Source organism: Miniopterus natalensis, chromosome 17 (genome assembly GCF_054644295.1).
Source record: "Miniopterus natalensis isolate mMinNat1 chromosome 17, mMinNat1.hap1, whole genome shotgun sequence".
In the NCBI taxonomy this organism is placed as follows: domain Eukaryota; kingdom Metazoa; phylum Chordata; class Mammalia; order Chiroptera; family Miniopteridae; genus Miniopterus; species Miniopterus natalensis.
In genome coordinates, this window is record NC_142097.1 from 37,944,491 (window position 1) to 37,959,024 (window position 14,534).

Genomic DNA, 14,534 nt, shown 5'->3' on the forward strand with positions numbered 1-14,534 from the left:
AGCTTATTAAAAGAAGAGAGGGAAGTGACACTTAAAAACACAATAAATAGTGAATTCCAAAACCTATCTGCCCCGGAGGCCAGGACTCATTAGGGCTGAAAGTGTCTGACTTCTCTCATGAGAGCCTGGAGCCCAATTACCGCGGTCCACGTACAAGGGAGATGGTCTTGAGAACATCGAGATTCCACTTCTAAGCTGTTTACTCGAAACAATCCTGGGGGTTTTTCTGACTGGCTTAATCCTTAAATAAATGAATTCTGAAAGGATTTGTTGAAGTGTCCACTGGAAGGATTATAATGAAGATTTGCAAAAGTATCACTGGAAATTCTCAGTGAGAGAGAGGTTGCTTCAGCTGACGAATTTCTTCAGCTCTGTCCCCACCTGGCTGCGCATCTTTGGATGAAAAACCCATAACTGCTCTGAGCCTCTGTTTCCCAAACTTGAAGACAAGGGTGCCGGAGGGCTTCGGCACCTTGTCCCTCTCAAACAGGCTCTGATTCAAGGGCTCTTTGGCCCCAACCGCTTACGGTCCAGCAGAAGGGCTGTAATGGATTCAAATGTGGGTCCCTGAGCTGTTCCCCCGGAGCCCAGAAGGGTGCTAAACGTGAAGTCACAGCGGGAGAGAGATCCTCCCGTACTCAGTTCCTCTGAGGCTCACTCAGTTCTCGCCAGCCCGGCTTCTGCTTTGCACTGGACCATCTACTTTCTCTAATAGGACAACTCCAGACATTAACTGAGGACACGCCCAGCCCGCGGTGTGCAATCGGGCCGCCCAGCAGGGCTGCCTGCGCCTGGTCCATAACCGAACCTTCTCGGCCCCCCAGGTGTGGGCTTCACTGACTTTCACCTGAGCGACTGCAGAGGTCCTGCTGCTGTTCCCACTTCTCTTGCCTCTGCTCCCTTTTGTGATTTTTCCAGGCTGTAGTCAGGGTCATTTTTTTTTTTTAATCCTCAACTAAGGATTTTTTTTTCAGAGACAGAGAGAGAGAGGTGAGAGGGAAACACCGATTGGCTGCCTCCCGCACACACCCTAACCAGGGATTGAACCCGCAACTTGGGTATGTGCCCTGACCAGGAAGGCACTGAACCCGCAACCGTTTGGGTGGATGGGATGACGCTCCAGCCGAGCCACTTCCTGTCTCTGCCCACCTCGCCCCGCAGGCCCCCTCCGAGCTCCTCTCTACCAGGAATGCATGCTCTCTGCTCTCCCCCAGATGATTCCAGACATGCTGTGAGCCTCAGCATCGAGGTCCAATCCTAGCAAGGCCATGCCCGCCACCCGAAAGGAGCCAGCCCTTCTCTCTCCTTCCCCATCAGTGCACCCCGTTTTTGTGGCTCGTGAGGCACCAAGCACGACTTTGATGCATTTGTTTGCATCTGCGTTGGCTGTCACTCTCTTCAACTAGACCATAAGCCCCAGAAGTGGAACTGTCCATGTTTCAGTGTCCACAGGATGCCTGGCACAGAGTTGCTGTTAAACAAACGTCTGGGGTATGAATGAACCACCCACTCGCCCACCCATCCAACCCCAGCATATTTCATGAGCATTGCATGAGGATGCACAGCTGCTCCCATGTTGGCCCAGGCTAGTAAGTCATAAATATTTCAGAGTTTGGCAGCCACGGGCTTCATTCAGAAGTGATAGTTGCATCACAAGGCTCCCCAGATGCCGGCAAATGAGCGTGCTTGCTGATCGGCATCCGGACTGCAGGAGGATCGCGCGCCCTGCCCGGGATGACGCGGCCTGCCCATTCGGACCCTGGGCCTGCAAGGTGGGACCCAATCGGGCATCTTGGCGCATCTGTCTGCCTATGAATTCAAAACACTGCTCTCTAGCAAACTTCCCCTCAGACACCTAATAAAAAACCTACCAAGGTGGGTCTCATTCATTAGAGAAAAAGTACCGGGAGAAAGTTTTCCTAATTTTGAAAATATGAGATGGAAAACCATTCTGTCTGCTGAAGAAATCGCTGTGGGCTCTACTACAATGCACCTTAAAAGGGGTATTAACCTTTGCTAAAATTTTTCACAAAAGTCCTTCCCCCCCATATTAAACATAAACCATAGTTTGGTACCTACTCCATGAAGAGAGCTGTTACACCAACAATTATACCAAATATATGCACCTGAAAATCCTAATGAGTAACCTTCACCCCCCCCCAATGTTAAGAATTGCATAACCCACTCGACCGTGTATATCATTTTGTGTCAGATTTCACACCCATTCAAAGAGTGGCTACGGGACTGTCAGCAGTGTGCAGAGCGCATGAATAAAATATATTACTAACAATTTTAGAATTGTAATTTGTATCAAGTTGTCTGTCTTTGGTGCAACTTGCTTCACAGAGGGGTGTCTCTAATTCATTATGTATCTTCCTCGAGTCCCTTAAAAAAAAAAGTCAGAGACACTGTAGATAATATTCTATCCATAAATGAGTCCTACCCATCCCTTTTCCTACCAGTTGAAGGGATGGCCTGGAGGCACAGGGGGAAGGAAGTCGCTGATTCATCTCTGAAGAGCTTTGGAGGCCCGAGGCTTATGACTTTATGAAACCATCTAGTCTGGTCCTCAAGCTGCTGGGCTTCCCTCTTGCCCCACCCGGTCCTATGTGGCCCTTCCCTGGGGAGAACCTAGAGCACACCCCCTTCCATACCCAACTGCCTATCAAATGCTAAAGGCAGCTCTGAGCTCTTCAAACTTTCTCTTTGATTAGTTAAATGTTTCCATTTCTGAGTCCATTCTTCAATAACCTCTTTGAACAACGCATTATGAACTAAAATGGAATTGGATAGCTTTTGTCACCTAATGCCCATGAAAAATACTGTCTTGACTTTAAAAAAAAAAGAAAAGATCATTCTGGAAGCACAAGACTTCACTCATTGGTATATGGCTCCCGGTGCAGACACATACTTAATGTTTTCTGGCGATAAAAACTAAGTCTTGAATTTTTAAAGTGCCTTTCAGTGAAATACCCAAATGTGTTCAAAATGGAAAGCTTCCAGGCAGTAAACAGAAACTCGATGCCCGAATGTGTTCCCCTAAGCAGGGGCAGGTCAGAGGAGAAGACCCCGGTCTCGGAGGCGGCCCCCTGGATGGCTTGCCCGGGCTGAGCTCAGCTGAGCCGGAGGGGTGCCTTCCTTTTTGCAGAACCTTTCTCTTAAGAAAAAGTGGTAGGTAGCGATTGAAAATTCATTTGGCAAAACAAATGAGAAGGCTGTCTATTTACTGACAGGAACCCAAAAATAATTAGCTGCATTTTTCGCCAGGGTATGGCAAACGGAACACTCGATGAATTCTTGGATGCCACACGTTTTTAATCTTAGGTAGCACCTGGAGGGGAAACCTAAGGACAGTCTAAAATTACTACTGAAACAGTGTGTCAACGGCCGTAGTTCCTAACAGATGTGCCAGTAATACTAGTACTAATATAATCCAAAGACTGCCTGTCCCATAACTCAAATGAGAGTCTGGGTAGAGCGGTTCCCCAGCGGTGTAATGATCCTTAAAAACACACTAGGCCAGCCAGGCTGGTGTGGCCCAGTGGCTGAGCATTGTTCATGCACCAAGAGGTCGCTGGTTTGATTCCTGATCAGGGCTCACGCCCAGATTGTGGGCTCCATCCCCGGTAGGGGGCGTGCAGGAGGCAGCCGATCAATGACTCACCATTGATGTTTCTCTCTCTCCCTCTCCCTGTCCCTTCCTCTCTAAAAAAAAAAAAAAAAAAAAAAAATCAATAAAAACATTTTTAAAAAAGAAAGAAATTTAGTCTTACTGCCCCATTTTCTGCTTCTGACATTTGACACAGGAGGCCAGGGAACAGCTTGTTTGAGTGACGGACTTTGGGTGCTGGGCATTTCTACAGCGAGGGGTGCACGGGCTTCATCCCAGCACTTAGGACCGGCCCAGTCTGACTTCCACGGCACTGCACTGTGATGTCTCCGACGAATGGAGCAGAGAAGTTGGGGCGCGCTGATTTCTTTCCAACAACAAAGGGTAGTTGAGAGCACCCAGAGCCTTATCTCAGAGACACGTCTTAGCATCTTACAGCTTCTCGTTACATAAACAAGAAATCGAGTGGGGTTTTGGTGAGAAGAGCAAGGAGGAGACGCGTAGTTTAAAGGCTGCCAGGAAGCCAGGGGACATGGGCATTCTTCTGAACATTCAATCAGTACACTCGAACTGTTGGAAAGAAAATCCCCGATTGTATTTCACATGTCAACCTTCAGCTCCATTCACTGATCAGAAATCTGCCGCCATAGAAGAAAAACAAGCAGATGACCATTTAGGAGGCAGAGTTTATAAACTGTCAGGTGCTAAATCAAGCACATTGTGCTAAACATTTGACTGACTGTAAACAAGAGTAGAAATTACGGAAATGCGTAGCCTTGGCTATTGTGTGAAAATAAAAGCATAATGCAACTAAATTGGATGGCTGCAGATGAAACAACGGACGGTTTAGCTGTAACTCTAAGGTACCATTACGCTTTCCAAGTGCAGTAATTGACTGGAAAGACTTCACTGACTCGTCAAATGCCAGCTTTAACATGCTCCCCGCATCCTGAGAGAATGACAGGCACGCACTAGACTAAGATGACCTGCCAAATAGAAGCTTAATTCAATAAAATGGAAAAAAAAATGCATTAACCTGTATACTTTTATCATTTAATAATAGCATGATGATATTTTTCAAGGGAGACAAACGCAACGCTGAAGTCTCTCCAATCCGCTCCCACATACCTTCTCAGCCCTCGTCTGCTGACGCCGGCCTCCCCTGGGGAATTCTGCCCGACCAGGCATTTCGGAACAGCCCTCTCACTTACAAACACTGGGCCTCTGCCCAGGACGCTCTGCCCGGCCCCCTGGGCACCACAGCATCCCCTCACCCAGGTCTTGCTGTGACATCTTTCCAGGTCCTTTGCACCTGCTCTCTTTTCCAAGAAGCCTTCTTTGGGCAGAAGGAACACCTCCTGGCTCCCACCTCCACAGTACCCAGCACTCCCACTGCTCTGGCTTTCTGACAGCACGCCCAGGGGTTTACCAGTCTACAAGCAGGAAGCTCTTGTGCCACCATGGAGTGACCACAGAAACTAACATGAAGCCTGTGCACAGAATGATGCTAATAAATGTGACCGGAGTCAATTAATTACAAACGGTGCCATGGAAATCCCAGACATCACAAAAAGAAAAAAAAAAAAAAGAAAAAAGAAAAAAAGACCCTATTTTTAACACTGTCTAATACAGTTTCTTATAACCGCTCTGCAATAATTTTAAGGTTAGGAAAAGTATTTGGCTTAACTCACTCTGTATAAACCCTTTAAATGTTAACTAGTAAGTTTTAAAAGCATGAATGGCTTTTTCTAGAGAACAATAATAACTGCGGTATGAGCTTAGGGCCTCTGTAAAATGCCTGATACTAAACTCCCACGATGGGAAATCTGAACAGACTCAAAACAGGTTTTGTTTTTTCAATCCTCACCCGAGGATATGTTTTTATTGATTTGGGGGGGGAGGGGTGGAGAGAGAGAGAGAGAGAGAAACATCTATGAGAGCGAGAAACAGCGATAGGTTGCCTCTTGTATGCGCCCTGACGGGATCTGAACCCACAACTCAGGTATGTGCCCTGACCAGGAATCAAACCCGCCACCTTGTGGTGTATGGGCCGATGTGCCAACCAACGGAGCCACCCAGCCAGGGCTCAAAAGGGTTTTAAACAACATAATTTCACATTTTTACAGGGTACATGTTTTTTCTGCAACCCCAGAATAGCTACATAAATATTGAACAAAGGGCAATATCAGTACTTGATTTTCAGCATAACTAGTCGCCTCGCTGGGTGGCTTTGGCACCCAGCGGGCACCCAGAGTCACACGCACTTCCAGGGGGCTGCGCAACGTGGGTCAGCAGCCAGCTCCGCTCCGCACGCGTAATTCCCACTCTCCGAGCCGCGGCGGCCGTCTGCTGCCCTGGGTTTGCCCGTTTGGACAGTGGGAGCTGTTCCATCTTCCACATCCACACCCAGAAGGGCAAACCAGCTTTGAATCCCTGTCAACTGCTGTTTGCCTGTTAAAGAAATTAATTCAGGCCACAGAGGAAAAAAAATAACGAGGGAGCTAAGCCTCCCCAGTCTTTTGGTTTCCCTTGGCCCTGTGGAGGTTCGTCAGCCCTTTTTAAGACCACGAGAGACAGGAGCACGTGGGGGGGGGGGCAGAGCGTCTTCCCCAAGACCTCACCGAGCAGTCATCTTCGGCGACCTCTCGCTCATCACAGCACCCAGCAGGTGAAAATCTCGTTAGGAAACCAGCCAGCCTCCCCTTTTGCATCTCGGCTCATCAAACCCTCTTACTAGAACTATTACGAAAAACAAGCCAGGCTCTTCTGAGAGTCTCATCTAAACCTCTGCCGTCCCGTCGCTACCCTAGTCGCTAACCAGCACGTGGAGACCTGAGGATACACAGGGAGCACTAGGAACAGCCACTTCCTACCTCTGCAGAGACGCCCGTCTTAGTGGGTAATTAACCGCAGGGAGGGATGGGACAGGGGCTGCCGAGAAACGCTCAAGAAAAGCACATCCGGATGAATGCCAGGCCTAAAGGTCAAATGACATGCTAATGGCCACCACTGACTATGCACCTGTCACAGGGCGTCACGTTCAAGCTCCACAAGGGAGGCCTGCCATCCTTCTTCTATGGGGGGGGGATGGAGGTGCAGAGAGAGAAGTGACAGGAGAATCGGGGATTTGACACAGGTCTCGCAGATGCCACGGCCCATGTTCTAGGAACCCGTCTGCAGATAATCCAGGTGCTCCAGCTCGGTGTGCCTCCCGCCACGCCAGGGTGGCCCCAGCACACTGCTGGAGTGTCCAGAGCTCGGGGCTGGCAAGGTCCCCCAGCAAACCTCCCCCGGGCTCTGCTTCTGCCTGCAGCAGCTACCCAGCCAACGGTGCTGGGCTATATTTATGAGACAGTCCCTGCTCTCAGAAGACATCCGTCTTCAGATTACTCATCCCCACTGCGAAGCTCACCCGGCACAGGCTGTCCCTTCTGCGCCGAGCCTGCCCTGCTCCGGGTTTTGCAGCCAGCTGCCTCCCTCTCCGCCCCCTCTCTGACAGTCAGGGCTCCTGACTGGGGCTGAACCTGCTCAGTGCTCAATGTTCCCCTTTGTCTCGGGAGCCCTGGGCTGGCTCTGCCGGCTGGAAAGCCTGAACAAAGATGAATCAGAGTATTTATTTTTGAGGTTTCTCTGCAAGCTGCCTCTTCATCAGCTCTTAAATAGCAGCATTCAAAGCTGCCACAGACACTTCCAGAAGTTTGCTGGCCAGGGGTTCCCGGGGGGGGGGGGGGGGGAACTTTGCCTTCCTGGCAACAGGGGCAAATCCATAACATCCCGTCTGAAGGAGAGACACAAACCAGATTTCTCCGTGGAGGGAGGGGAGGCCTACGTGTTTTAACGAATTTTTTCAAATTATTTTTAAATCCCTCAGGTTGCGTGAGTAATGCTGGGTTCCTATTTCTAAGCATGGTGACCTTTTCTAAAACTGTTTTATGCTTTTCACTCTTTAATTGGTGCGACCCAAGACTGCACACTGCATTTATGGGGAACGTCTGAGTGAGCGGAGGAATCCAGGGCAGGGAAGCTCAGGCCTGCAGGCCTGCGCACCCGAGTTACAAGGACCATCTATGGGCACAATGGGGTTTCCGTATGTCACCCTCTCATGTAAAGACGAACCATTCTTGTTAAAACTGAGAGCTTGAATTCAACAATGGAATTATCAGGCTTGAGAAGGGGAAGCGTAAGAATAATTCACAAACTAGACATACGTTCTTTCTTGTACCTTTTGGCTCTTAACACAACAGAAAGATATTCTCCGTCCAAAGCACTCACTCACACACACACATTCCTGTCAGCGTCACAGAGAAACAGGAAGACAAGCAATACACATGTCAGTAGGGTCCATATGATCTGAAACTGACCGACCAGCATCCACATTCCTCTCCCAATGAGAACAACGCAGAGACCGGGTTCCATCTCCACCTGGGAATGTGGCCTATTTCCTATCAGGGGGTGCCTGATAGGAAAGTTAAGCCTCCCCAATTCCTGGAAGCCGGGGTGTTCCTTTCAGCAACATTCCAGACGGTTGAAGGTGCGGGGTTTCTGAGTTGCAGGACTCGACTGGGCCCCATTTGAGGGAGGTGTTTCTAACCGCTCTGGACCTTCCCCTGATGACTTACAGGGACATAGGGAGGGACCGGGAGAAAGGAGAGCTCAGCCCCCTGCGTGCTGGGAGCTCAGCTTCGAGCCGAGCGCTCACACGTGTTTGCCCTTTTAAGCCCCGCGACAAACCTCCGAGGGCGCAGCACTTAAATGTGTTCTCAGCCACTTGAGGCTCCTGCAGTCACAGCTGCTGCCCTGGCGGAGGCCGAACTGGCTCCCCTTCCACAGCTCCGGGGGGGGGGGGGGGGGTAGCCCAAGGTCACAGGACCTGGAAGTGGAGAAGACACTGCGAGCCTGTCACATCCCACCCAGATAGTTTAATTTGCATTACCCTCCTTTGCCCAGACGGCATAATCTAATATACGTTGTAATCTCCTGGAGCCATCCCCTGTGGGTTAATTTCCGAATCTGTGTGTTTCTCTGTGGCTCTTCTGCAAACGAGCCTTCCTTGATCAATGGAGGCTCTATTCAGATATCACACAAACGAATTCAGATGGAAGGTTCCAGCCACCCAAAGACTGGCTCTGAGACAGCATTTTCCTATCAGGACATCTCAACACCACCACAACAGCGCTCTCATCCAGGGCTGTGCTTGGCAGCAGGGATCGAAAGGAATAGATGCCAGGATTAGAAAAGTGGGACACGTGCAAAAGTGGCTTTAAAAAGAAAAAGAAGAGACGTCTCCACAAGGCAGCGAGTCAAAACCCAGGTGAGAAACAGAAAGCACAAGCGTAAACACCAGCGGGCAGGGCCAGCGCCAGCCGAGGCCCAGGCAAGTAATCGCCAGCCGCAGGGGTGAGGGAGAGAAAATAAAAGCTGACCACCGGGTAGGTTCCAGGCGCAGTGCTATTTTTGGCCTAAGCTGTCGCTTTTGCTTAAATGTGGGCATTTTAGTATTAAGGAGAGTGAGCCAGGAAACTGGACATCTGGCCTCGATGACGTGTGTCCAGCTTCATGGGCCCCTCTTTAAAATGACAGGATGGACTCGGAGATTCTGGTCTCACAAGACCCCCGATGGAGCAGCAGAGGGGCCTACAGGAACTCAGAGGGAGGGACAGAGCAAACCGGGGCCAGGCACCAGCCACCAAGGAAAGGTCTCTGCGGCCCAGGGAGCTTGCAGACACCCTTGAAGGGCTGTGTTGTGCACCTCCTACCCTGGTGAGAGCACCACCCCTGAGAAGCTGGGCCAGCACAGAGCCGCTGGGGACAACTGCCAACAGGTGGAGGCCTATGGGCAGCAGGAGCGAAGGGATTTGAGTCCATGATAAAGCAGGTTAAAGAAGCCGCCCTGCCTGTTTATATTTCATTAACTAACCCTCAACACATTACCGTATTTCTTTTTCTGCCATGTGCTAGCTTGAGGTAAGAGCCCCTAGCCTGATGGACACCATCGGGCAACAGATGGCTGATCTATACTCAAGAATGTTGTAAGTAGGTCTCATCCGTGGTGAGTTTCCTCCATCTGGCAAAAGATGAGTGACGTGCCCAGCCAGCATGGCTCAGTGACTGAGCGTCAACCTAGGAACCAAGAGGTCAGGGTTCAATTCCCGGCCGGGGCACATGCCCGGGCTGCAGGCTCGATCCCTGCGGGGGGGGGGGTGCAGGAGGCAGCCAGTTGATGATGTTTCTCTCTCACGGATGTTTCTATCTAGCCCTCTCCCTCCCTCTCTCTAAAAATCAATAAAAACACATTTTTTAAAAAGATGAGTGGCGTACAAGAAGCAGTCTAGATGGGCAGGAAGAGCGGTCACAAGTGTGAACTTGAAAGTCGACGACAAGTGTTCCAATCGGCTGTCGCTCAGCACACCCTGGATGAGCCGTTAGGCCTCGCGGAGCCTCGGCGTTGCTGAAAAGCGGAGGTTGGGGTAAATGCTAACTCCTCTCGCTCACGATGGTGTCTGTGTAAGTAAATGATGACAGTAAAGCACTCTTTGCCCTCTGGTCTCACTGACATGGAAATGTATTCACATCGCCACCCTTCAGGTCAATAAAACCAGCACTCGCCACCAGGAAGCCTGCGTTTGCCCAGCAATCCTCTTACTTCACATCAGTAACGCTAATCCAGGTATGGGTCAAATTCTTAGGTCTTCGAGTTTATTTGTCCGTTTCCCTCATGCTAGAAATTTATTTATTCACACACGTGTGGCCCAAAGTTCAGAAAAAGCAACCTGTGGCATTTAATGTTCAGAATACAAAACTCAAGAGGAAGTCAGACGCTTCGGGACGAAAGGCAACCTCCGTCAGATTTACCAAGAATCCACCGAAGGCAGCGGGAGCTCCTCGCGCACCCGAGACCCTGACATGCCCTTTACCAAGGACAAGAACCGAGCCCTGCACAGCTCCGTCCAAGGGGAGGGTGCAAATGTGAAACTCCAGCTCTGACACAACCACGGTCAGCTCCCCTAGCGAAGAAACCGGTCAAGGTCAATGTAATCCAAACCAATCCTCTTCAAATCAGGGCTCGGGGGGTGAGATCAGCAACGGTCGTGATCTCCGTATTGGCTCTGACGGCAGAAACACTTAGGCTGGAACCGAAGGCTCTGCCTCCCACCTCTCCAGAGAGGAAGTGGCCAGCAAACAGGTCTGTGCTCAAGCATGAAAGGGTCGCTTCTGCCCCACCGAGTCCAGCCGTCCTCGGACAGCTTGTTTACATGCCCGAGAGGCCGGCTGTCTGGGCAGTGCTTGCCAGCGGCCTCCTCGGGGGCACAGATTCCTTTGCAGCAGCAGAAATAAGCCGGAGCCGTCAGAAGCAGCATTCCTAAGCGACAATGGCTTTCAGTAGGAGCCTCGGAGGAGGAGAGGGTCCTGCCAGGCCAGGGTGGGAGGCGGCCTGAGGAATGTCCTCCAGATCCTTCCCGGCCGCTCGCTCGAGGCTGCCCCGCCGGGCATCCAATGAAATAAAGCCTTAGAGGGAAAAGCGATGGGCAAGACGGGCTGTAACTCAAGAGGAGGCAGGAGGCTGGCCCTAGGGCAGTCCTCCTCTGCCCGGCCAAACAAAGGCCTAATTATAAACCCAGTGGCTGACAGGCAGACTCCCAGGCTCAGGGATGTGTCCCAGGACACTTGGCCTAGTAATTAGCATGAAGCAAACCAGTGGCGTCCCGGACGGGCAAGCACAGAGCCCTGGGGAAGGGCGCAGGAAACGAGGACTGGCCAGCGCGCCGGAGGCTGCAGAGAGGCACGTCCCCGGCGCAGTAACAGCGAACCTGGGGGCAGGGGACACGGTTCTCAGGCAAACCAGAAGGCGTCAGGAGATAAAAATGGCTAATTTCATGACATAAGAGCCTATCGCACCTGTGCACAGTGTGGGCATCCCTGTAAGTGTTGCTTAGTAAGGAGAGAGGGAGCATGGGCCTAAAAAGGTTCCTAAAAGACACGTAATGAGAAGCTCTGGTGTCTACAGTCTTGTCGGCTTTAACATTCATTTCAAAGGGCTGAAGTGCCGCTGACAGCCTCGAGTCGCAACTGCGCTCAGGCGCTTTGCAGGCACGGACTTCCCTGCACTGAGCGCAGGAACGCAAACGTGCGTTTTGTGCTGAGAAGGCACCGATGTGCCCCGCAGCGTGCTGTGTGCAAACCGATTCTACCCACAGCGGCAGCTGAGTTGCTGGGAACACACTGTGCCTGGGCGCCCTCACGGAGGGAGGTTAAGACTGATTTTCAGGAGGGGCAGCCGGGGGACTTGGCCAGATCATCAGTGGGTGAGAACACAGGTCCAAGCCAGTCCTGGTGTTTATTCCCACATACAGAGACAGAGAGGATGACGGGTTGTAATTCAATTAAAAGGACAAATAGAGGCTTTTGGGGGGGGGAGGGGAAAGTGAATCAATGGTGTTTTTTTAAAAAAAGAATGGAGTCTGGTTAAAAACCACCAGCAAAACGCTAATGAATTAGCACATGACTTTTTAAAAGCCCTCTGTTGGCTCTGAAATTCCTTCTGCACCAAGGTGGTTGAAAGAGAGACAACCAGGGACTCAAGCTGGAGCCAGATCTTTACCAGAAGTGAGTCACAGGGGGTGGGGGGGACCATCCCCAACGGCAAAGCCATCTGTAGTTTCCTTCTTGGAAAGTTACCCTGATCTGCTCAGAGGGGGAACACGGTGCTCCGGCGGCAAAGCAGCTAAATTATGCAGAAGCAAGTGCACAGGAGGGAGGCTCGGAGGTGTTTGCAGGCGCTGGGTGCGGACGCATGGTTGCCTAGCTCCTGGGCCCAGGAGCTGGAACATGCAGCTCCTCCTCGGGGGGAAATCAAGCTCTACCCCTGGACCAGCGGGCTCTAGATTGGGAGGTCTGGGGAGGTTAAGCCTCAGGCCAATCATTTTAAGGAGAAAGCCCACTTTCTCTGCATCCTGGCTGCTAAGCAGGTACTTGTGGCCATCGTGATGGGTGGTCTCTGTGGGTTCCAGGTGCTGCCCTAAAGGTGGGAGCTGGGTGAGGAAGAGGTGGCATGGAAAGGAATGGCGGGGCGCGCAGGGGGCCAACCCCTACAGGGAGGGGGCAGACAGCAGGCCGCTGTTCATGTGACTTATGAAAACACGGGCCAGGCCACCTCACCTGAAACAGTCACAGCGTAACTACAGGATAGGCCCAGGGGGCTAACAACCGTGTGGCATTTTCTGCCTCCTGACGTCAGCCACAGAGGGAGTCCGCTCTCCCCCTGCAGACAAGCAAAGATCACCGAGTCTCCCGCCGCACGCAGGGCCACGCAGGCCGGCTGCCCTGGCTGCGAGTCCCGGGCCCGCTGAAACGCAGGCTTTCTCGGAGCCTTGCACTCAAGTGTTTGCTGAGTGAACAGGAGCCAGCAAAGAGTCCCACTGGGGCAACAGTGTTACTGAAAAGCTCCTGTCAACAAAAATCTAGGTAATCAATTAAGCAATTGAGTGTTGTCAGGAGGTCATGGGAGGGCCCTGGGGGGGGGGGGGCAAGAGGAGGGAGGTCTGAGCAGACAGGGTCTGCAGCGTTTCTCCTGGGAGTAGAGGTGAGCGGATCTGCACTCCATTCTCCACAAAACACAACCACATTGTCTTTCAGCAGAACGGGAACAATCACCCTATTGTCTAACCTCATGAATGACCTACAGAGCCACAAAGCATTGACAGTCAAAGCCAGAGTAGCAACTGGCTCTCTCCTTTGTATGTTCTATAGTCTGCAGTCTGTCCGCTTGTAAACTTTGGCTGAAAGGTTGTAGCTTGTGTAGGTAAATTATATCGCCTGCCCCTGACAAATCCAGGTGCCAGGGTTGCTTGATCTCCCTACTTGATCTGTGTTACGAAAACACACAAAGATAAGAATGCCACGCACGCTAGGAAAACCCTAATAAAAGGAACTGGGGCTGGGGGAGGGTAGAGAGGTGGAGACTGCAGCCGGATTTGCTTCGTATGCACTGTCCAACTGCACAGTTTGATACAACAGGGGTCGCACACTTTTTCTGTAAAGGACCAGGCAGTAGATATTTTCAGCTCCGTGGGCCAGTCAGTCTGTCACAAGCACTCAATGCTCAATTCTTGTGACAGGGCCAAAGCAGCCACATACAACACATACATTAACGGATGGGCAGGGCCGTGCTCCAATGAAACAGTTTACAAAAACACCCTCGGACGGGATGCGGCCCGACCAGCTGAAGTCTGCAACCCCTGGCATAGGAGGAAGACAGGTGTCTTTATGCTATGAAAAGACCAAAGTATCCCCAAACTGTTTCTTCCCCACTGCCCATCTAATTTACCTGTTCGTACATTTTTAGCAAGTCTGGGATCCTCTTAAGAGTCACGCAGGTAAGGGGTATATTTCATGACTGGCCCCCATTGCTCACCCCTCCTGTACCCATGACCCTTCTCACATGACTTTGGAATCCCTCCCACAAAGGCCAAGTACGTTTCTCCGTCCCTGACCTTGGGCTCAGCCATGTGACTTGCTTTGGCCAACGGGATGGAGCAGAAATGTCGACACGCCCTTTCCGAGCCTAGAACAAAGCAGACTGGGCATTTCCGCCCGTCCACCTGGGCTTCCACCAGCTCGGGGGGGACTCGCCCAGGCTGGCCACCTGGTCAGGGGAGAGGCAGGGGGGGCAAAGTGGACCCCCGACCCTGCAGCGAGAAGCACAGAGGCCCACCGGAGCTTGGGCGAAATCAGCCAAACCTCACATGACCTGCAGCTTATGTGACTGATAACACCACTGCTGTCCCAAAGCCACCGGCTTCTGGGGCGGTTTGTTAGGTGATCAGAGCCCATTGATACGGGTAGTAGATCAGTCACAAAGCAAACTATCTCTTCATGTCAAACCCATCCAATCATCACCATCGAAATCATCTCCATGGAAAACCTG

At 51.5% G+C, this 14,534-nt stretch overlaps 1 protein-coding gene across 2 annotated transcripts in view; it reads right to left on the reverse strand.

Moving 5' to 3' along the window:
- PRKCA (protein kinase C alpha) overlaps positions 1 to 14,534 on the reverse strand; it is a 248,670-nt gene that overhangs the window by 108,729 nt on the left and 125,407 nt on the right. The gene's annotated exons all lie outside the window — the stretch shown is intronic.